This window comes from Pan troglodytes, chromosome 7, assembly GCF_028858775.2.
Source record: "Pan troglodytes isolate AG18354 chromosome 7, NHGRI_mPanTro3-v2.0_pri, whole genome shotgun sequence".
In the NCBI taxonomy this organism is placed as follows: Eukaryota; Metazoa; Chordata; class Mammalia; order Primates; family Hominidae; genus Pan; species Pan troglodytes.
In genome coordinates this window covers 133,137,288-133,159,155 of record NC_072405.2, presented here as the reverse complement: position 1 = coordinate 133,159,155, position 21,868 = coordinate 133,137,288, and the positions used below count along the sequence as shown (strand labels likewise).

The following is a 21,868-nucleotide window of genomic DNA, read 5'->3' as shown; positions in this document are numbered from 1 at the left end:
CAGACACAGGATCTGGGACCCAGACCAGGACACACGCTGTATTCATGGGAAGGACACATCCTGAGAGGGTTACTAACATTCTCCCCAAGGAGCTCATAGGGAATTTTACAGAAAACAAACCACCTGTCCCTGCAATGTCCTTTCCTGTCTAGAGGAGGCTGTCTGGACTTTCTCACAGCTGAAATCGGATGAGGTACATTATGTATTCAAGTCCTATTGCAGCAAGCCTTCCAGCCTGCCACACTGAGCCACCGCCTGCCCAGCTCCAGCAGAAACGCCTCTCTCGGGAGCAGTCTCCACTCACCATCCGCCGGGCCCCGCGCCCACCGGAGGACCACTCCGATAGCCCAGGCACAGGCCTTACCTGGCAGGTGGTGATGTCGCTGGCTTCCCACATTCGCCCGGCAAGAAGTCAATGCAGAGACAGATGGGAACAGTCTACCCCGAGAGCTGTCATCTTTTCCGGACCTCTGCTTCCCAGGAGTGGGGAGATGAGCACTGGACCAAACCCAGGAGCAGTCCCTCTGCTTGGGAGGCTCTCGTCACCTTCTTGTCACCAGTCATCTTTTCAGCTCAGTTACCACTTCCTCCGGGAAGCTGTCTCCATCAGGGCAAATCCTGCCATTTGCAGTTTTTATAGCACATCAGGCCTCCTTTTACGAGCATGCCTCCTATGAGATGGCTTCAAGTCTGAGGTCTGCTACTCGCTGGTCCTTGAGCAAATCCCACTGTTCCCTGGGCCTCAGTTTTGAAGGAAGGGGGTTGATAAAATGCTCTCTCAGGTCCCTTTTGGTTCCAACCTCTGGGATTTCCCTTCCCAAAACAAGAGCCGCCATCACAGCAGCAACCCAAGTGGAGGTCTTGACCTTCAGAAAATCCCCTTCACTCGCTGGGCCTTCGTTCACTTAGCACTAAAATCATGGGGTAAGCTATGATACTGATTTCCAAGCTTTTTAAGGCATGAAATTCATTTTTTCAAAATGCAGTCTAATACCTAATAGCAGTAAGAGTAGAGCTGCTTTGCTTGACATAGGAGCGAGGGTCTGGAAGTCCCCTTACTGTTGGGCCTCCGAGGCATCCTCTCTCAATAGGGCTCCTAGAAGCACAGTTTTAAAGTCACACTAGGCTGGGCACGGTGGCTCATACCTGTAATCCCAGCACTTTGGGAGACCAAGGAGGGTGGATCACCTGAAGTTAGGAGTTCAAGACCAGCCTGGCCAACCTGGTGAAACTCTGTCTCTACTAAAAATACAAAAATTAGCCAGGCGTGGTGGCACATGCCTGTAATCCCAGCTACTCGGGAGGCTGGGGCATGAGAATCACTTGAAACCAGGAGTTGGAGGTTGCAGTGAGCCGAGATCGCGCCACCGCACTCCAGCCTGGGTGAGAATGAGGCTCTGTCTCTAAATAAATAAATAAATAAATAAATAAATAAATAAATAAAGTCATGCCTGTAGCATCACTGTGTGTCAAGTTCTAATGTCTACCTGCTCTCACCTCACATCTGTGTGTTGCCTGCATCCTGTGGGGTCCAGGGATCTTCTTTTGAGAAGTGTCCAAAAGATAACAAAGGCATGAGTGCTCCTTCTTTTTTTTTTTTTTAAGTGTTTGATTTCAAATGAGGCTCCAAAGGATGTAAGATATGAGATTTATCAAGGCAGGAGGAGAGAAGCCAATAAATTACCCTATTTGCAAATCATTGCTATGGAAGCCAAAGCCCCAACTGTTAAAACAAAGGAGATAAGCCCTTACTATAGCTTAGCCTGCTCACAGAGGAGGCACAGATGCCCATGGAGCTGGCCCAGCCCCCAACAAGCCCCTAGGCACCTCCATTGTATCCCATCCCAGTGCCCAGCAGAACTCTAGTTCCCGTCCATGCAGGGCTGGGCAGCAAGTCAGGAAGCCTGGCAGCTGGTTCCCAGGAGTTGCCAGCAGATCCAAGGACACAAAGAGGGACTCCTGGTCCCTGCAGAACCAGCGCACCCCTCCTCCAGAATCTAGAATTCGCGAGAACATTGCCCACCCCTCACTGCTACCCAGATGTGAACGGCTGTGTGGCTTTCCACGACGAGGGCTGCACACTCCTTCCTTTCTTTATTTCTGACTCCTCCTGAATCATCACCCTCTGCTGGGTGAGCACAATGTGCAGAGGTTTTAGGGGCTGGGGAAACATCCCTGCTGCTTCCATGTCAGGGAGACATAAAAACACACTAAGAAACCTTTTGGCAGGAGGCTCAAGGCACGGGCCTGTGTGGGCACCTGGCCGTTGGCTTTGATTTGGAATCCAGGGTGGCTGACCTTTCGGAACCAGAGAGACACCTTTAATATTCGGAGACAGCTGATTTTTATTCTTATTATTTTTAAAGGCTCTAAAGCACCCATAAAACCATCTCGTGGAGTTGAAGCTTCCTTTAGTTTTCCTTCCATTCTTATTCAGCTTATAAAAATGCATAAAATCAGGAGTCATTCTGCCACCCCAAATGCATCCCTCTCTCAGCCCCGTCATCTGGTGACTATTCTCCGTATCAATCCCAAGACAGCAGCTGAGCTTCCTGCACAATCCGGCATCTCCCCCATCCCCCGCTCCCGCTCCCTTGTCCTGTTCAGTCCTCTTGAATTTTAACTGTCAAGTCTCCAGTGACAGACACAGCAAGCTTGAAGGGGAGGGAGGCGGGTGCTATTTATAATTCGGCGGCGTTCACCCTCAGAACACGGCCATTTTTTCCAGGCCGCCTGCCAGAGGCCCACATTCCCCAGGCTCTATATATGGGCTTCTCCGCAGGCCCCTGTGGCCATCTCCTCGCCTCTGAGGGGCCCAAGGCAGCCTGGCCAGTCAGAAAGGCAGGGCCAGCTCTGCTCCTCCCTGGACTGCGAGGAGGCCACAGCCAGCCCCACAGCCTGGACTTCCTCTGGGACAGAGGACAAGAGTCAGGGACCCTGGGGGTACTGATCTGACAGGGACTGGAGAGCAGCCGGCTTTTCCCCCTGGGTTTGAGTAAGAATGGCAAGGAAAAAAAAATGTATTCTTGCTATCAAACATTAGATCACCCCTTCTTTTTGCCAAGTGGTTTTCAATTGTTTCCATCGTGATGTGACTGAGGTCCACGGCAGTCTCGCCAACCCCTGAGAGCTCTGAAAGCTGGATTTATGGACGCCTTTAGCTAGGCAGATGGGAGGGGAGGCCTGGGGAGGGTGGGCAGCCCAGCCAAGGCGAGGGTGTGGGGCTTTGGCCAAGCAGATATTTTCTGCAGGCTCTCAGCTTTGATTAGCATATATTAAGGATACGGGAGAGAAAGGTGTCCGGCCTCTTGTGGGTATTTGGATGTAACCACTTCACTGCCTTCTGGAAGCCAAGCCTGGAGGCAAAGGAAGGGCCTGACCCAGTGGAGTGCCCAGTCTGGGCTCTCGTCAACTTTGTCCTTTCTATGCCGATGCCTGTGGGGCCAGGCTGAGGCCAAAAATGAGCTGGGGTCCCCATGGAGCAGGACACCCCCTCCAATTTCATGCAGGCAATTCTACTTTGGTTTCTTGGATAGTGCCTGGAAAACCTCCTTAGGAACTGACTGCAGTGGAAGCAGATGTGTCCCAGTCTGGCCACTTGAACATCAGGAACACTCTTGTTCCCAGGTCATCTTTTTCTCCTCCTTTCAAACCAAGTTCAAGTCCTTCTTCTAAAAAGCCTTCTATAGCCATCTTTGTATCTCCTCCTGAGGACAGAGAGCATCTACTATGAGCACGCATGCTGGGAATAACAGTCTGGACTGCTGGCATGCTTACTCTACGCCATGCATTTAGCATGGAGCATCTCATAAGGCTCCGGTGGGAGAGTGCCATTCTGTAGGTGAGGAAACAGAGGTGCAGAGTGGTCAGGCAGCCTGCTCAAGGTGACCTCGTGGGTAGGTGGCAGATCCCGATCTCACTCCCAGCCTTCCCACTGCAGGCACTGGCTCTTCTCAGTTGCCTGGGGTCTTCATTGTTACTTTGGATCTAACCACTGTCTTCTCATGCACTGGCCTCCCATCTGGCCTTCAAGAAGGCCTTCGGCTCCTTGCAGATGGAGGCTGAGTCTTAACGCCTTCTGTCTTCGTTCTCTTCTCCCCTGAGCATCTAGAACCAACTAGACCCACAAAAAATCTTCACTCCTGCTGTGGTCCTATGGCTAAGGACGCGGTCTATCTGCGAGCTTGCTTCTGCCTGAGATGGGTTCCTGATTCTCTCCTTTGGCTCCATGGCCTCTGCATCCCCCTGAGCAGCCACCATCCTCTATCTGTGGAGGTCCCAACCATCCCTACAGTTACTGGTTTGCCTGTGACAAATATGGGACTGGCACTTCAGCAGGGAAAAGCAGCAGCAGGAGTTGATCAATTCCTAAGCAACGAAGATCCTGTTTTCATGCAAACGTCCTCGGCATTAAAACAAAAACAAATTCCTCACGGGGCGCGTCCTGGATGCCAAGTTTCATCGTAAGACACATTTTTAAAGCAAGGTTTTGTGCCTGTGTGAGAGACTAACAGGCAATGTGGGAGAGCCCCAGGCCAAGTGCTGTCTCCATATAGATACGCCCTCATTTAGGCCTCATGGCCACCCCTCAAGCTAGCCACAGACAGAGCCTGATCTGAGGGGCGAGAAACTAGGCAGAGAGGGAGGAGGGAGCGGGTCCAGCATCGATCAGCTCTCAAATGGCAGCAAAGGGAGGTGACCGGGTCTGATTGAGACTACGCTGTGTCCAACACAGACATGGGGATGAAACATGGTCATATTCGCCTTGCAGACACGAGGTGTATGAATGTGAAGATTTCAGATGACTATAGGCAAAATGGTTTTTTTTTTTTTTTAATTTCCTTAGTGTGCTTTTCTCAACCCCAAATAAAGAGAAGGATGTTGCCTGGGCGCCAACTCTCTCTTTACAAAAACCCAGTCCGACTGTAAATCTGGATGAAATGTTAGAATTGACCCAATGCCCTGCAGCATTTGACGCTTACAGAGTGCTCAGGAGAGTCCCTGACTCACTTGGCTCTAAACATAGTCCTGGATTCCTTGCCTCCGAAGCCAAGAGCAAATAAAAAGGGGGTGATGATGAGAAATCTTATGAGGCAAGCCAGGACCTTTAGGTTGAATGATAACAAGTGCCCTGAGCTTTGAAGAGGTGGGAGCACTGAGGGCCGAGCAATCTGGGAAGGCCTCCTGGAGGAGGGAGACATGCTGATTCCACTCAAGGATCTCATAATAGACAGCTTTGGCCTGATCCTAGAGGAGCAGGGTGCCCACCAACACCAGCATCACCAGGCCATTGCCAGGGTCACCAGGCCTGCCCAGCAGTTACGGGAAAGTGTCCACAGGCCATCTAGCCTCCAGCTGGCTCCTGTAGCTTTGTCTTGTAGGATAATGGGTGTCCAAAGGCAGCACAATGATGGGTTGGGGCAGGGCCACACAGTTCACTTCTGGCAAGAGGCAGTAATCCCAGGACTGTGGTATTTTAGTGTGCAGGATCATCTGGCACTGTCCCCTTACTGCTGATGCCTTGCCCAAGGTTCATAGTGCAGCCAAGACTTCAGTTCAAACCTTTTTCTTCCTGGCCCTCTGAAACCCTCTTTGCAGCCCCCTTTTCCCATGCTGAGGAGGTAGTGTGCCCAGCAGTGCCTTGTGGGCCTGGGGTTGGGCAATACAGAGAGCATAACATCTGGTTGCAGCCTCTTCAAGTTGGCCTGGTAAGCTCCCCAATGCATTCCTCTTCCTGGTGCCTCATACGGCAACTGATCCTGAGTGGGCAAAGGTCTGGTGCTGGGCACAGTGAGTGGGCAGGTGGGGCAGGATAAAAGGGCCTGTAAAGGGGACTTGTGGGAGCTAAGAGTGATAAGAATCAGCTAAGGAGGGTGTGGAAAGCACGCGGGCATTGTGTGCAGAAGACCTGGACTGCAATCTAACACTGTGAGTACTCCCCAGGATCCGTGTTCCTCTCTTTAGCCCAGGCATGCAGTTACATTACATTTTCCAACCTTCCTTGCAGTTAGCTATGATCACGTGACTGCATTCTGGCCAGTGGAATGTGTGTGGAAGTGATGTGGGCCAATTCCAGGCCTGGCCTATAAAAATCCCCCACTTTTTGTTCTCTTTCTCCATCCACCATCTGCATGGAGAGCTCCCAGGACTAGAGGGAGAAAAAGCCACCAGAGGGAAGGAGCCTGGGTCCCTGAATCACTGTGTAGACTGCCTGCCAAACATACACCCTGAATTGTTATGGCAATAACAAATAAACTCCTAATGTGTTAAGCCATTTAAATTCTGGGGTTGTTACAGCTGTTAGCCCAGTCTGACTAACGTAGCCTCTTAAGAGGCTTTGGATAAGTTTCCTAGCCTCCCTGAGCTTCAGTTTCCTCATCTCTAAAATGATAATTAGAAAAACCTTTCTGAAAATGACTGAGCTAATATTTGTAAAGCTCCTACAACTAAGGCTGCATATGACTTTTGTAAGCCCTAGGCACTTTCGTTTTGTAGGTGCCTTCCTCTATTAAAAAAAAAGAATAACTAAATAAAAATGAGGCTTTACAACTGTATCGGTATAAAGATGGACATAAGACAGATTCATTATTGAGAATCACTTGAACCCAGGAGGCAGAGGTTGCAGTGAGCCAAGATCGCTCCACTGCACTCCAGCCTGGCGACAGAGCAAGACTCTGTCTCAAAAAAAAAAAAAAAAAAAAAAAGATAGATTCATTATTATGTTTATTATTACAGGCATACTTTGGAGCTATTGAGACTTCAGTTCCAGACCACTGCAATAAAGCAAGTATCACAATAAAGTGAGTCACATGAATTTTTTGATTTCCTAGTGCAGTAAGTTATGTTTACACTGTACTATAGTCTAATAAGCAACAGCAGTACACATAAAAAAAATGCACACCCTTCATTTGAAATAGTTCACTGTTAAAAAATGCTAACAATCATCTGCCCCTTTAGCCTTTTGATGGTGGAAGGTCTTGCCTTACTGGTGATGGGTGCTAACTGATCAGAGTGGTGGTTGCTGAAGGCTGGAGTGGCTATGGCAATTTCCTTTTTTTTTTTTTTTTTTTGAGATGGAGTCTTGCTCTGTCGCCCAGGCTGGAGTGCAGTGGCGTGATCTTGGCTCACTGCAACCTCCGCCTCCCGGGTTCAAGTGATTTTCCTGCCTCAGCCTCCCTAGTAGCTGGGACTGCAGGTGTGCGCCACCACACCTGGCTAATTTTTGTATTTTCAGTAGAGACGAGGTTTCACCTGGCTTGTCTTGAACACCTAACCTCAGGTGTTCCGTCCGCCTCAGCTTCCTGAAGTGCTGGGATTACAGGGCATGAGCCACCACGCCCGGTCGGCAATTTTTAAAAATAAGACAACAACGAAGTTTGCTGCATCGATTGACTCTTTAACAAAAGCTTTCTCTGTAGCATGCGATGCTGTTTGATAGCATCTTACCCACAGTAGAACTTCTTTCAAAATTGGAGTCAATCCTCTTAAACCCTGCGGCAGCTTTATCAACTAAGTTTAAGTCATAGTCTAAATCCTTTGTTGTCATTTCAATAATGTTCACAGCATCTTCACCAGGAGTGGATTCCATCTCAAGAAACCACTTTCTTTGCTTATTCATAAGAAGCAAATCTTCATTTGTTCAACTTTATCATGAGATTGCAGCAGTTCATTCACATCTTCAGGCTCCACTTCTAATTCTAGTTCTCTTGCTATAAAACACAGTTATCTGTGAAGCGTGATACAGCGAAGTGCAATAAAATGAGGTATGCCTGTATTTATTATTTTTATATTTGATTTTATATTCATTATTCTTACATTCACTTTTTTCCTTCTGATTTTAAGAGCAATAAAAATGAGCATTTTCTGGGCCCATCAAAGTATCACAGACTCTAGGCACTGTGCCTATTGTACCTAACGGAGAAGCCGACCCTGCCCACTGTAGTGCCTGGCCCATGGTGCGTACAACAAATGGGAACTATTAAGATTTGTATAAAAATAATAACAGAAAGATAGGTCTGAAACAGCAACAAATGATTATGAACCCCTTTCATATACCTCATTTCCTCCAACCCTCACATCCACTGTGTAAGATGCTCATCATCTATATTTTCTGATGGAAAAACGAGACTCAAGGAGATTAAGTTGTGGGCTCAAGAAAGGCAGGAACATCTAACACTCAGTGCCTATGTTGGGCACAATGCTCCACACCTGTCTTACTTTATCACTGCTAATTTTCCCAGACCTAGGATGAGGTAGGGATTATGTTTTTATCCCCATTTATGATTAAAAAAACAAACTGATGCCAGGGACCAGTGGCTGAGCTGAGAACTAAACCCGCTTCTACTGGGTACCCCACCTAATGCTAACTCTACCACCTGGTCTTTCCATTTATCAATAGCTGTGTCAGGAGAATTGAGAGATGGCAGTGTCTACAGAGGGTGCCAGACACCCCAACACCTCCTTTCATGAGCTAGAGAAGAACCTGCTCAGGGCTGAAATCCAAACACATCATGCCAGATTAAACTTGTGCTTTCTCATTCTCCACCCAAATGTACTCCTTGGAAGGTTTAATTATAGTGACTTCTATTTTCTTGTAAATAATCACATCTGTCATAACTGATCTAACTAATCCAAGGCTCCAAGTTGGCAGTCTTGGTGGCCTGAGCCAATGTGTCAATTATGCCAAGTAGGCTGTGAGCAAAAGTTGCGTGAAATGGAAGAGAGAAAAATAATCACAGTCATATAGATGGTGAGGACCAATATGTGCTTTTTCACAACAGTAATATCAACATGAACTCCTAAATGTGGCCAGTGGGTGTCAACTCTTCAGCAATCCAACAGTGAAACAGATGCAGCCAGCCAGTTCCCGGAGAATAAAAACAATCTTTTTAGTAGAGAGCCAATCCTAGCAACTGGCTTATTTAATATTTTTTGAGTCTAAGTAGATACCCCAGGAAGCTGCCTTGGCTCTTTATGCTGTGGGCTTTCATGATCTGTTGCCTCTGGGAGTTGCAAAGGCTATATTCAGAGTGCAGCTGTTCAGCCAGTGTAGATTAGTAGTGTGAACTTTGGGTCTGGATTGGGGTTCCAGTCTTCTCTCTCTGTGAAATTTATCAGTAGTATGACTAAGCAAATCATTTAGGATTCACCAATTCATCTCAGCTTTCTCATCTATAAAATGGGGACAAGAATGTCTACCACCCAGAATCCTTGGAGGACTGAATGATGTAATGACCGTATGTGATAGTCTGTTGGAGAGAATAAGCACTACATAAATGCCAGTCATCATCATAATTAGCAGATTAGCATATACAGGTTAAGCATCCCTAATAAAAAATCTGACATTCAAAATGCTTTAAAATCCAAAACTTTTGAGCCCTGACATGATGCTCAAAGGAAATCCTGAGTGGAGCATTCCGTTTTTTGGATTTTTGGATTAGAAATGCTCAACTGGGATGTATTCAGCAAATATCCCAAAATTAAAAAAAAATCAAAATCTGAAACACTTCTGGTCCCAACCATGTTGGATAAGAGATATTCAACCTGTACTGAGTCCTGTTTTCAATCCATGGGATGACTTCTTTCTCTACTCAAATAACAGCAAGTGGAAACACTCATGCTCTGTGTCAGAGAGGGGATAAGACATGGCATCTACTTGGCGACTTCTTTCATGGGAGATGTCTGAAAGTCATCATGCCAGTCAAGCTCTGAAAGTCTTTGTGTCTGATGGGAAGCTATAAGGGAGGTGCGTCTTTCAGGTCACAACATAGGAAACTGAAAGGCGGCTCTGATGCATTCCCCAGACACCCATGGGAAATGGACACATGCTCTTGGCTATGACTTTCAGAGTAACCTTGGGCATGTTAGATCATCTTTCTTGCTTCAGTTTCCTCAACTGTAAAATGAGGGTAGCAACAGTACCTACTTCTTTTTTTTCTTTTTTTTGAGACAGAGTTTCACTCTTGTTGCCCAGGCTGGAGTACAGTGGCGTGATCTCAGCTCACCACAACCTCCGCCTCCCGGGTTCAAGTGATTCTCCTGCCTCAGCCTCTGGAGTAGCTGGGATTACAGGCATGTGCCGCCACATCCAGCTAACTTTTGTATTTTTAGTAGAGATGGGGTTTCTCCATGTTGGTCAGGCTGGTCATGAACTCTTGACCTCAGGTGAACCGCCCGCCTTGGCCTCCCAAAGTGCTGGGATTACAGGCGGGAGCCACCGCGCCTGGCCCAGTACCTACTTCTTAGAGTAGTGGTGAAGAATACTTAAACTATCACACTTCACCAGCTTACAACAGGGCCAGGCACATGGGAAGCAATCAGTTGGTATCAGTATTTACTATGACTGATGTCACCGCCATGTCACCAGTCAATGGCCTTCCTTCCCTCCTCCAGGATTTACTAACATACATGTTTAATGTGTTAGCCTTTCTCAGGTTTTCCACATTAAACCTCTTCCTAGGAAGGAAATACTGTAGTTAACATAGAAGATCTGGCAGCAAAGCACAGTGTTAAGAGCTCCAGGATCTATATCTGAATCTTCAAGAGAGGCCCAGAGTCACCTCCTTCAAAAGAAGTTCATTTCTGGAGCAGAGACGTGAGAGAAAGGGTTCTGGACCAAGAATCAGGGAACCCGAACCCTAGCTCCGTGCCATTTTTCCCACTCTGTGGCCTTGGGCAAGTTGCTTCCCTACTCTGGGTATGAATTTTCTCAGCTGTAAAATAAAGGGGGCTTTTGGCAATGCATCTCAGTGCATTCACGTAAAGAAAGGGATAATAAGAACAACAACTATCACAGAGTTGCTACAGGGTGTGAACCACATAACACATCACTCTGAAAGGCATGAGGTCTTGACCATGGCCCATAAGGCTCTTTTCCATCTGGCTCCCACATCTCCAGAACGCATGGCCCTTTCTGCTGCACACATCGGACTCCTCGCTTTTCTCACACCCCTCAGGCACGCTCCTGCCTTAGGGTCTTTGCACCAGCTGTCGCTCTGCCTGGAATGCTCTTTCCCCAGAAAGCCCCATGGCTCACTCCTCCACTTCCCTCGAGTCTAAGGTTACTATTGTTTTTCTATAACAATGACCGCTTTCTAGCATAGTCTATGATTTCCTTACTTATCATGATTATTGCTTACTGTCTGTCTCTCCTCAGTCCAAAAATGTAAGTTCCATGAGAGAAGGAATCTCTTTCTGTTTTGAACCCAAGAGCCTGAGAAGAGAACCGGGTACAAAACAGGTGATCAACAGATAGTTGGTGATTTATTGAATGAATGCATGAAGAGCACTGATACACAAAGTGAGTGCTTATTAAATTCTTGGCAACTTTCTTAAATGTGAAAGGGGGATTCTTACCCCTCACACATTTTCTTTCCACGAGAAAGGGTCTTTACGTAAACGCTCTGGACCTATTACCATCCCACCTTCCTTCTCTTCCCCCCTGAAAGTGGAGTGAAGGCCTGATTGGCAGGTGACGGCCACTCATGGACCATTTCTCAACTCAGTTACTCTCCTGCAAACATCACAGATGGGATTTCTCTTTCTGTTCTGTCTGCCCCTATCAGAGGGCGGCAGTGGCCTTGGCCCTGGGTAAGTGTGTCTGGTTTCCAGGCTCCCAGTTCCCCTTGTCGGGTTCTTCCATGGCGTGGATGCAGGGCAGGGAGCATTAGAAAGACCATAAAGCCAGTGAACCTGCATCATATTCTCTAGTCTGGTTCTATCAGTAACAAAGTAGATTATTTTATTTTATTATTTTTTGAGACAGGGTCTCGCTCTGTCACCCAGGCTGGAGTGCAGTGGTGCAGTCTCAGCTCACTGCAGCCTCGACCTCCTGGGCTCACGCAATTTTCCCACCTCAGCCTCCCTAGTAGCTGGGACCACAGGCACGTGCCACTACGCCCAGCTATTTTTGTATTTTTTTGTAGTGATAGGGTTTCGCCATGTTGCCCAGGCTGGTCTCGAACTCCTGAGCTCAGGCAATCCACCCACCTCAGCCTCCCAAAGTGCCGGAATTACAGGTATAAGCCACTGCACTCAGCCCAAAGTGGATATTTTGATTTCCACCTGTTCAACATCTCTGTCTGTCTCCACTGATTCTGAACCTGGTCAGGTAACAGGGCTCTGCCATTTACTGACCCCTAAAACTCTAACATCAAACATTCCCAATTTCAAAAAGTAAAACTTTCGGTACCCTGGGTCCAGGTTGTCTATAATCCCGGCCACTCCCTTTTGACATGCTAGTCTGTGGATATTCCATTTCACATACAACACTCCTTGGAGTGCCCATTTTGATGGGCACGACTCTGCAGTGAGGTTTGTGACACCAGGGGAGAGGGGCTGCTACTGGCTGGACACCATTCTGCTACTGATGCTGTTAATAAAAAATGTATACACATCCTGCCCCTCACCGCTGGCCCTTCCAGGACCTGCCGTCCACACAGACTCACTCACGCAGGACGTGACACCTCAGGGCCGCGTTTCCTGCTCATGTGGGACTTGATGCTGTTCTCTGAATTGCTGCATTTGCTCCATTCTTCTTGTCTGCTGAGATCTTTTAGGAAGCTGTATCTATCATCCAACATGTTCACTATTGCTCCGAGCTTCACGTTATCTCTGACCACAGTGAAATGATAGTGGCCGCTTACTGAATGTGTACAAGATCTCAGGTACTGGGCCAAGCATTCTCCCTATATTGTCGCATTTAATACTCAAAACAAGCCAAGGAAGCGGTTGTTACTACCCCCCCATTTTACAGAAAAGGAAACTGACGTTTATAGAGATGAAGGGCATTTATGTGTCACTGCAGCTCATAAGTGGTTGTGCCAGTTCTTAAGCCTGCACACTGGACGGCCTCTAGGGCTGGCACTTAGGTCTTCATTTATGCCATTTATTAAGCTCTTACTCTTTGCCAAACATTGTGCACAATGCTGGATTTACATGATTTCTTAAGAGGCTTTAAAAATATATATATATTTTTAGCAGACAGATACATGCCCATGGTCAAGAAATCAAGCACTATAGGGGCTTATAAGGAAAACCATCATCTTCTAATGAAAAGTAGCCCTCCACCCCCCCTACCCAATCCCCAGAGTCAACCTTTTCTAACTCCTTCTGAAAACTCAGGGAGACCTCTCTAACTACAGGATTTCTTGTAAGCTTCAAACAATTTGAATGATGTAGATACAATGATAATCTCCCTTTACAGATGATGAAATGGCAGCAGAGTGGCCTAACGTCACATAGCTGGCATGGGGCAAAGCCAGGATTCGAACTCACTTCTGCCTCTGTCCAGGTCCTGCTCTTACACTTCAGGCCCCATGCGTGACAAGTGGGGCAAGGGTGTGGCTCGGGTCCCCTCAGGCACATTGGTTTCTCGGTTGCTTGTTGACTAAAAGCACTCACAGTGGGCATAACTAAATACCAGCGTGGGATTATGCAGAAGTGAGTTTTCTTTTCCCTGTGAGGTTAGTTTCCAATTCCTCTTTCTTTTTTTTTTTCCTTTCTCTCTTTTTTTTGTTCTTTTGAGATGGAGTTTCACTCTGTTGCCCAGGCTGGAGTGCAGTGGTGCAACCTCAGCTCACTGCAACCTCCGCCTCCCAGGTTCAAGCGATTCTCCTGCCTCAGCCTCCCCAGTAGCTGGGATTACAGGCGCCTACCACCACGCCTGGCTAATTTTTTTGTATTTTTAGTAGAGACGGCATTTTGCCATTTTGGCCAGGCTGGTCTTGAACTCCTGTCCTCACGTGATCCACCCACCTCGGCCTCCCAAAGTGCTGGGATTACAGGCATGAGCCACTGTACCTGGCCCCAACTCCTCTTTCTACTGTCTTCAGGTTTGTCCTTCTCCAGCCACTGCAGACATCTCCCATCTCTCTGTTATGATGTAACTGCCAACATCACTTCAGGGGCTGAGTCTCCCAGGCCCTTCCATTCCTTTCCAAGAACCTCACAGCTTCTGGTCTCTCTTCCTGTTAGATGGAACTGATGGCATTTATCACCATCTCTGTTAGGAGGTTGCAAAAAAGACCAATCCCTTCCAGCTTCAGCTTTTATAAAAAATGAGTCTCCCTTTGTTTTGTGACTATAGCTATTACTGGAGAAAAACTGCATGCAGCACAAAATGAAACAACATTGACAATATTTGTTAATTGTCTAGCTAGCGCTTTGGAGCTCCAACTCAAACTAGTCAGGTTCAAATCTTGGTAAGGGCATTCACTTACTATTTTTGGTAATCTGACAGGTCACTCTCCTCTCTGTAATGGATTCCTCAGCTGTAAATCTGGAAGGAGTGTGGTGAGAATTATGGATTATAAATAATGAATTACATGGGTTAACCATTGTGCTTTGAACGCTCCTGACCACAGCCAGTGCTCTATATGCTATTATTACTTACTATTTGATATGGTTTGACTGTGTCCCCACCCAAATCTCAACTTGAACTGTAGTTTCCATAATTCCCACATCACGGGAGGGACCTGGTGGGAGGTAACTGAATCATGGGAGCGGTTACCCCCATGCTGCTATTCTAGTGATAATGAGTGAATTCTCATGAGATCTGATGGTTTTATAAGGGGCTTTTCCCCCTTTTGCTTGGCACTTCTCCTTCCTGCCATCATGTGAAGAAGGATGTGTTTGCTTCCCCTTCCACCCATGATTGTAAGTTTCCTGAGGCCTCCCAAGCCATGCTAAATTGTGAGTCAATTAAACCTCTTTCCTTTATAAATTACCCAGTCTTGGATATGTCTTTATTAGCAGCATGAGAATGGGCTAATACACTAGCATTGCTGTTGTTTAAAACCCTGAAGTTGACCTGAGGCATACATATATATAAATCTGGTGCTCACATCTAAGTGGAGTCAAGACTGAAATGATCATTAATCTCTTAAAAGTATTTAAAGGCGTAATTATTAGCCCCATCTTATAGATGAGGAGATAAACTGAAAAAAGGTAAGTGACCTGCCCAAGGTGACGGGATGGTTCAGAGTTAGAAGCAGGCACTAAGGCCATTTGAACTCTCCCAATAACAAGGCTGGGTGACCTTGGACAAGTTGCAATATCTCTCTCTGAGCCTCATTTGTAAAATAAAAGGGGTAAAGCTGAGACCTCACCTCTACCATTCTCTAATAAAGAGGGAGTAAGCACAGCAGTTAAGAGACAGTGTCTAGAGTTAGGGGTCTTCCACTTACCACCTGGGTGGCCTTGAGCAAATTACTTATTCTCCCAGTGCCTCGGTTTGCTTATCTGCAAAATGGGTCTAATGGCAGTATCCACCCGAGAAGGTGGTTATATATCTCAGGAGAAGGCCTGGCACATAAAAGCACACAGTAAGCGTCAGTTCTTATTCCTGATTTGTATGTGGCCAGCCTGGCCTCCAACACCCTTGGTCAGTCCTAAGCCCTTTGCTCACCACCCACCAGAGTCTCACTCCTGACCCAGTGCTCAGGGCATAACACATGTTTTCCACAAATCCCTGGTTAGGTGGGTCACAGGCAGAGTGTTAAATTCTCCATCTAAAGTAAAAGGCTATTTCCAAGTGCCTAACACTTCAATTTGAAAGGAAAACTCTATTTTTCTATTTCTACCTGTAACGCTGATGACACTGTTTTTGCTTTTCTTCCCATGCAGTCTGGAAATCCTGAATAAATGTCAAAAAGAGTTCCCTGAGTCAACAAATATGTAATATTATTAAAACTGTTAGGAATGAACCATTTCCTCCATTACCAGAAGCTTAAAAGGATAATATTTTCAATTTCATTTTTCAATAAATACATTATTCAGGGCCCAAGTGATGTTGATATAATTTGTGGTTAATAGGTCAATGGTTCATTCATTCAATTGGAAAATACCTGCGCCTGCCCAGTAGGAGCCAGGCATTGTCCCAGGCTTTGATGATCCAACAATGACAACAGCAGCAGCAGCTGCAGCAAAAATGGCAGCTCCCACTCACCAAGGGCCCCTTCCACTGTCCACCCTTCTCCACACTGTGGACTGTCTGAGTGCACATCCTCGCCCTCCACCCTCTACCAGTGAGCTCTACCAGTGGGACGAACTGGCATGAGATCAGAGGGTCTAAGGATGGGAGGTCTGGGTATCTATCCCCACTCCCCCTCCCCTATCATCAGACCTAGAGAAAATTACTTAATCTTTCTGTGCCTCAGTCTTCCCATCTGTGAAATGGGGCAAAAAGTTATACTCCATAAATGAGGCTGATGTGAGTTACCATGCTTAGAACAATGCCTGGCCATAATTGGCACAAGGTAAATGTCAGCCATGTAAAATGACTATTCTTCAGTGTCAAATGGGACAGTCACTCTCCTACAACTACACCTCACTTGAGTTCCAATGGCCACCCTTCGTCTTGACCTTAAGGCCTAGGGGAGGTCGGACTTTCAGCTGTTGTGAGCCCGGTGCTTCCCTTTCCGTTGTTGGCTTTGCTTAACCCTGTACTCTTCTCTGTAATCAGGCCCTCCATTTACTCAGTCCTTGCTACTCTGTGTGTACCATCTCTTTGCTGCGACCCTAACTCTGGTGCCTGCACACACCGTGTTCTGGGCAGCGTTCATGAGTTTTCTGTAATGCATACAAACTGACCTGGGCAGATGCATCCCTTTTCTGGATTATAAAACTTCTGATGACTTTCTCAGCTCCCAGGTTTCTTCTTGCTTTTCTAGTGGCTCTATTGGGTAGGGGCCAAGAAACTCCACAAATGCCCCTGTAAAGGAAGTCTTATTGGGTCCATTTCTACAGATAGAAAAACTGAGGCACACAGTTCAACCTAAGCCCCACAATTAGGAAGTAGTTAAGCTGAGTTTCAGATTCAGGCTGAGCTTTCATTCCCAGGCCTTACTTTAATGCCATCGAAAGTGACTCATTCATCCTTGATTTCCTGAAAGCTTGCAGGTAAGTAAAAAGGCAATTATAGTCATGTGTGTGTGTGATGATTAATCTGATAGGAATAAGAACAGGAAACTGTGCAAAGGCCAAGCTCACCTGGGAACTAGTGATGACAATGGGAGTTAGAGAAGGCTTCCCAGAGGAGGTGATATTAACCAGACTCAAGAAAGATGGGGCACTATTCTGGCAACAAGGTAGAGGAACTGGAATATGCAAAGGTTTAGAGGGAAGAGGGAAAGAGAGAAGGACTTTTTTTTCAGGACCTACAAGCAGTTCAAAAATCCCAGAGCAGAGAACTCGAGGCAGGGGACAGGGAGGAGTAATGACAGAGTTGAGTCTGGGTCCCAGTGATGAGGAGCCACAACTGCTGCGCTGAGGAGACACAACTTAGAAATTTCGATGTCAATGTTTGTAGAGATGATGCCTATACAGGGCTGCTCTGGCAATCTACCCACGACAGCCAGCTCTATTAGGACAGAAGCTCTTATGTTTCATTTTGAACTTTTAAACCTGGCATGGAGCTTGTATACAACAGGTGCTCCATAAGTGGGACTGACGACTTTTAAAAAAGAAAGATCTTCATGAGGTGTTCCTTTGAGTCCGTAGTAGATGCTGTGGGGCTGGCCCATGTACCCCTGTTCTTCCTACCTCAGTGCACATTGGCCTTACTTCTAACTGTCGGTACCTGTGTTTCCTTGCTGGGGTGGGGGGTCACTCAGATTTCGAGTGGCCGCTTTGTTCCCTACATGCCAGGCCTGAAGTATGGGAGAATGACGCCCCTTCAGGGAGCAGCCCATGGCCAGTGACTGATGGGAGTTGGTGGATAGGTTCCATGCCCGTCTCAGTACTCAGGTGGAACAGCACTGAGGCGTGTGATTTGTGCTGGCACCCAGAGCTCCCCACCTGCTTGACAATGCTCTATTTCCTGGCTTCCTTCTCTCCAGGTCTCACTTGCTGCCCCCCCCCACTGCCCGCCCCCCCCAGCGCTTCCTTTGCTTCTCACATAAACTATTTGCACTTGAAGCTTTGCCTTGGGGTCTGCATCTGGGGGACCCAAACTAAGACAGCCTGATTCTCAGTGTCACAGAATGAAAGAGTTTAGATGAAGGGACTTCAGAGGTAACCTTCCAAGGGCAGGAACACACACTGAGTCTACAGCTGGGGGATGGCTGGGGCTGGGTTTATGCTATGCACGTATTCAGGCAACAGAGTGGCCGCTGTGTGCACAAGGGAATCCATGGCCCTGCGTTCTAGTTTCAGCTCCAGACACGGCATTGTATGTTGGAAAGAAAATAGGCTTTTGAGTGAGACAGACCTGGGTTTGAGTCCCGGCTGGGCTACAGATGGGCAGGTAACCCCAAGGGAGTTAGGTGACCTCCCAGAACCTCAGTTGCCTCAGCTGGGAAATGGTGCAGGGTTGTGATGATGTTCAAGTGTGAAAATGCAAGTAAAACACCTCACTGGGAGACACTGGGCTCCTTTCTTGTGTCTTTTCAGGCACTGCTTATTCTACGTCCTAGCTGCTTTTTGCATACCTCCGGCCTAGCAATTCTTTCACTACACGGGCCACCTTGTGCACCTGCCTATGTGCCTCCCAGGAGACTGGAGACTCCCAGAAGATAGGAGCTAGGTTTTCCTTATCCTTGCCTCCCCAGCATTCAGCACCACACCAGGCATTTACCAAGCACTTAATGAATGTTTGTTGAATGAATGACTGAATAAATGGGGCCGGGCGTGGTGGCTTACGTCTGTAATCCGGGCACTTTGGGAGGCCGAGGTGGGTGGATCATTTGAGGCCAGGAGTTGGAAACCAGCCTAACCAACAAGGTGAAACCCCATTTCTACTAAAAATACAAAAATTAGCCGGGCACAGTGGTGCACGCCTGTGGTCCCAGCTGCTTGGGAGGCTGAGGCAGGAGAATCACTTGAACCCAGGAGGCGGAGGTTGCAGCAAGCCGAGATGGTGCCACTGCACTGCAGCCTGGGTGACAGCAAGCCTCTGTCTCAATAAATAAATAAATATATAAATAAATGGACAAATAAATGACAAAAATGAAAGAATCCCTACAAACATCTACCAGTGATGATGGGTTTTCTGCAGTATTTGTTCATTCATTGAATCTTATAGTACTGAGTCCTTGCCAGGCACCAGGCACTATTCTATGTATTGATCAAAGCCCGCCCTGGCCCTCCATCTAATGGCTTCTCCTCTGTGGGGAGACAGCAGTGAGTCTCAAACAGGCCGCCCAGCAGGCTCACCTGGGAAAACATCTCTAATGTGCACCCATATTCCAGAGATTCTGATTTAATCATGTGGGGTGGGGCTGGGCATTGGGAGTTTCAAAAGCTCAGGTGAGGATAATGAGCTGCCAGGGGGAGCACTACTGGGACCAAGACAGAAAAAAACACGACCATTTCAGAGAGTGAAGAAGGCTGTGAAGAACACAAAAGAGAGGGTGTGATTTAGTCCACGGGTTCTCCATGGGGGAAGAGGAGATTGGGACCGTTTCGTCCCCGAGGGCACATTTGACAAAATCTGGAGACAGTTTCGGTTGTCACAGCTGGAGGAGAGGTGCTGCTGGCATGGAGTTGGCAGAGACCAGGGATGCTGCCAAATACCCTACGATGCACAGGACAGCCCTTCACGAAAGAATGATCCAGGCCAGAATGGGCTGAGACAGAGTAATCCTGGTCTAGAGAGGGGGCAGGTGTGCTTCAGAGAAGGCGTCTTGGTGGAGATGACAGGAGACCTTGGGCTGAGACAGAGTAATCCTGGTCTAGAGAGGGGGCAGGTGTGCTTCAGAGAAGGTGTCTTGGTGGAGATGACAGGAGACCTGATACTGGAGAGGCAAGACATGGCCTCCACCAGTGAAAGCCTGCAGGAGGAGCAACAGGGAGTGGCACCTCTGAGGCGGGGCCAGGGCCACCATCACGGTCCTTAACGAAAAGGCACCACGTAGTGACACTGCCAAGCCTGGCTCACACCACTACTACCTCAGTGGGGGCTGTTTTTTAGGGGTAGAGTGGGGAGAGGGAGGGAGAAATCTGGCTGCGTTTGCTTTGCTGCTTTCACTTGAGTCCCCACCCTTGTTCCAGACTCAGAATAGGAACAGGGGATGGGGAGGGAGTTTCAATTCAGGTTGACCACTCAGACCTCGCCACCAACACCACCTGTAGAGGCACTTCTTCCTTATTTCCAAAAACATCTCCTGCTGCCGCCCGCTGGTCCCCTAGAGCTCTAACTGGGGGCGGGGTGGGGTGGGGTGGGAGTGGGGGCAGTGGGATGCAGGGGAGCATTCTCGGGTGACAGCCTGCCAGCCTCCTCTGGCCCTGGAAAAAGTGACTTCCCAAGAGAAACAGGGATGCCCAGAGCAGTAAATAAACACAGTATCCCAGAGAAGCGTGGAAGGGCAGCCCCTGCCAGCCTTGCCCCCATGACGGACACAACCCATTCACTTTACCAGCCAGGCGTTGGGACCCAGAACACATCTCCTGCCCTGCTCCCCTGCCCCCTTTCTCTTTCCCTTTCCTGAACCTTCCCTGTAAATCAGTTGCAGACCCACTGCCTTGGTATCCCCTAGCTTGGACTAGCAGGGGCCATGCAGGCAGCTTGCTTGCTCAACACCATGCGGGCTTTCCACGGAAACGTCATGACAGTTCTGTGGGGGCAATCTGGGTGGAAAGGCAAGTCCTTACATACAAGGTCCAGAAAGGCCTGAATCAACAGGCTATACAAGGGAGCTAGGGCAGCCACGGGCCTCTGACCGCAACAGGTCTTACCTGCAGGAACCCTGCTACCTGGGGATGGGCAGAGTGAACCCAGCTGCAGACTGCTGAGAAGAAAAGTGACTTGAAGCTGGGCATGGTGGCTCACGCCTCTAATCCCCGCACTTTGGGAGGCCGAGGTGGGTGGATCACTGGAGGCCAGGAGTTCGAGACCAGCCTGGCCAATATGGTGAAAACCCATTTCTATTAAAAAAATAAAAATTAGCTGGGGTGGTGGTACACACCTGTAATCCCAGCTACTCGGGAGGCTGAGGCAGGAAAATCGCTGGAACCAGGGAGGTGGAGGCTGTAGTGAGCTGAGATTGTGCCACTGCACTCCAGCGTGGATGACAGAGTCAGACTCTGTCAAAAAAAAAAGAAAGAAAGAAAAAAGATGACTCAAGGAACTGTACAGCCACCTCCACTTTCTAAGTGGGGAAACTGAGGCCAGAGAGGGGATAAATGACCCACCCAAAGTCAGCAGCCATGGGTGGCTGGGCAGGGTGATCCCAGGTCTCCTGACCCCTGTCTGCATATGGAATTTCTCTCAGGCCTCATACTTATTCCAGAATCGTAGAAAAGTTCCAAGTCAACGCATCCAAACAGAAAGCCAGAGTGTCCGGAACTGGCAGTCATCTTCCTCCAGATGTGCGTTTAGGGCAAGGGAGGATATTACGAAACGTCTCTGCCTCTTTAATCTCTTTTTGTTTTGGAGATGAGGTCTCACTCTGTGGCCTGGGCTGGAGCCGCATTGGTGCAATCATGGTTCACTGCAGCCTTTACCTCCCAGGCTCAAGTGATCCTCCCACCTCAGCCTCCCAAGTAGCTGGGACCATATGTGTGTGCTACCAAGCCTGGCAATTTTTTTTTTTTTTTTGTAGAGATGGCATTTCACTATGTTGCCCAGGCTAGTCTCAAACTGCTGGGCACTCAAGCAGTCCCTCCACCTCGGCCTCTCAAAATGCTGAGATTACAGATGTAAGCCACCGTGTTGGGCCCCTTAATCTCTTGACTCATCTTCTGAAAGGAAAACATCTCCCTGTTTATAAGGTCCTCAGATATAAGCCCCATGTCAAAATCCTGTTCGTGAGGACAGTTGTCAAGTCCTAACTTATGAAACTCCATGTCACAGAAAGAGTCATTATGGGAAATTTGCAGGAATATGTTTACTTAAGTAATTATTTTATTAAAATGATAATTTGCCCAATAT

General features: G+C 47.8%; 1 protein-coding gene across 8 annotated transcripts in view; it reads right to left on the bottom strand.

Moving 5' to 3' along the window:
• The window catches only part of ZHX2 (zinc fingers and homeoboxes 2), a 195,815-nt gene that overhangs the window by 152,344 nt on the left and 21,603 nt on the right, over positions 1 to 21,868 (bottom strand). For 2 of the 8 annotated variants that reach the window (XM_054656986.2, XM_009455852.5), the window contains exon 1: positions 365 to 6,676. The exons of the other annotated variants lie outside the window; for them this stretch is intronic. The gene's annotated coding sequence lies outside the window, so the exon portion shown is untranslated. Of the gene's footprint in view, positions 1 to 364; positions 6,677 to 21,868 lie in introns of those variants that run through there. 8 annotated transcript variants of the gene reach the window in all.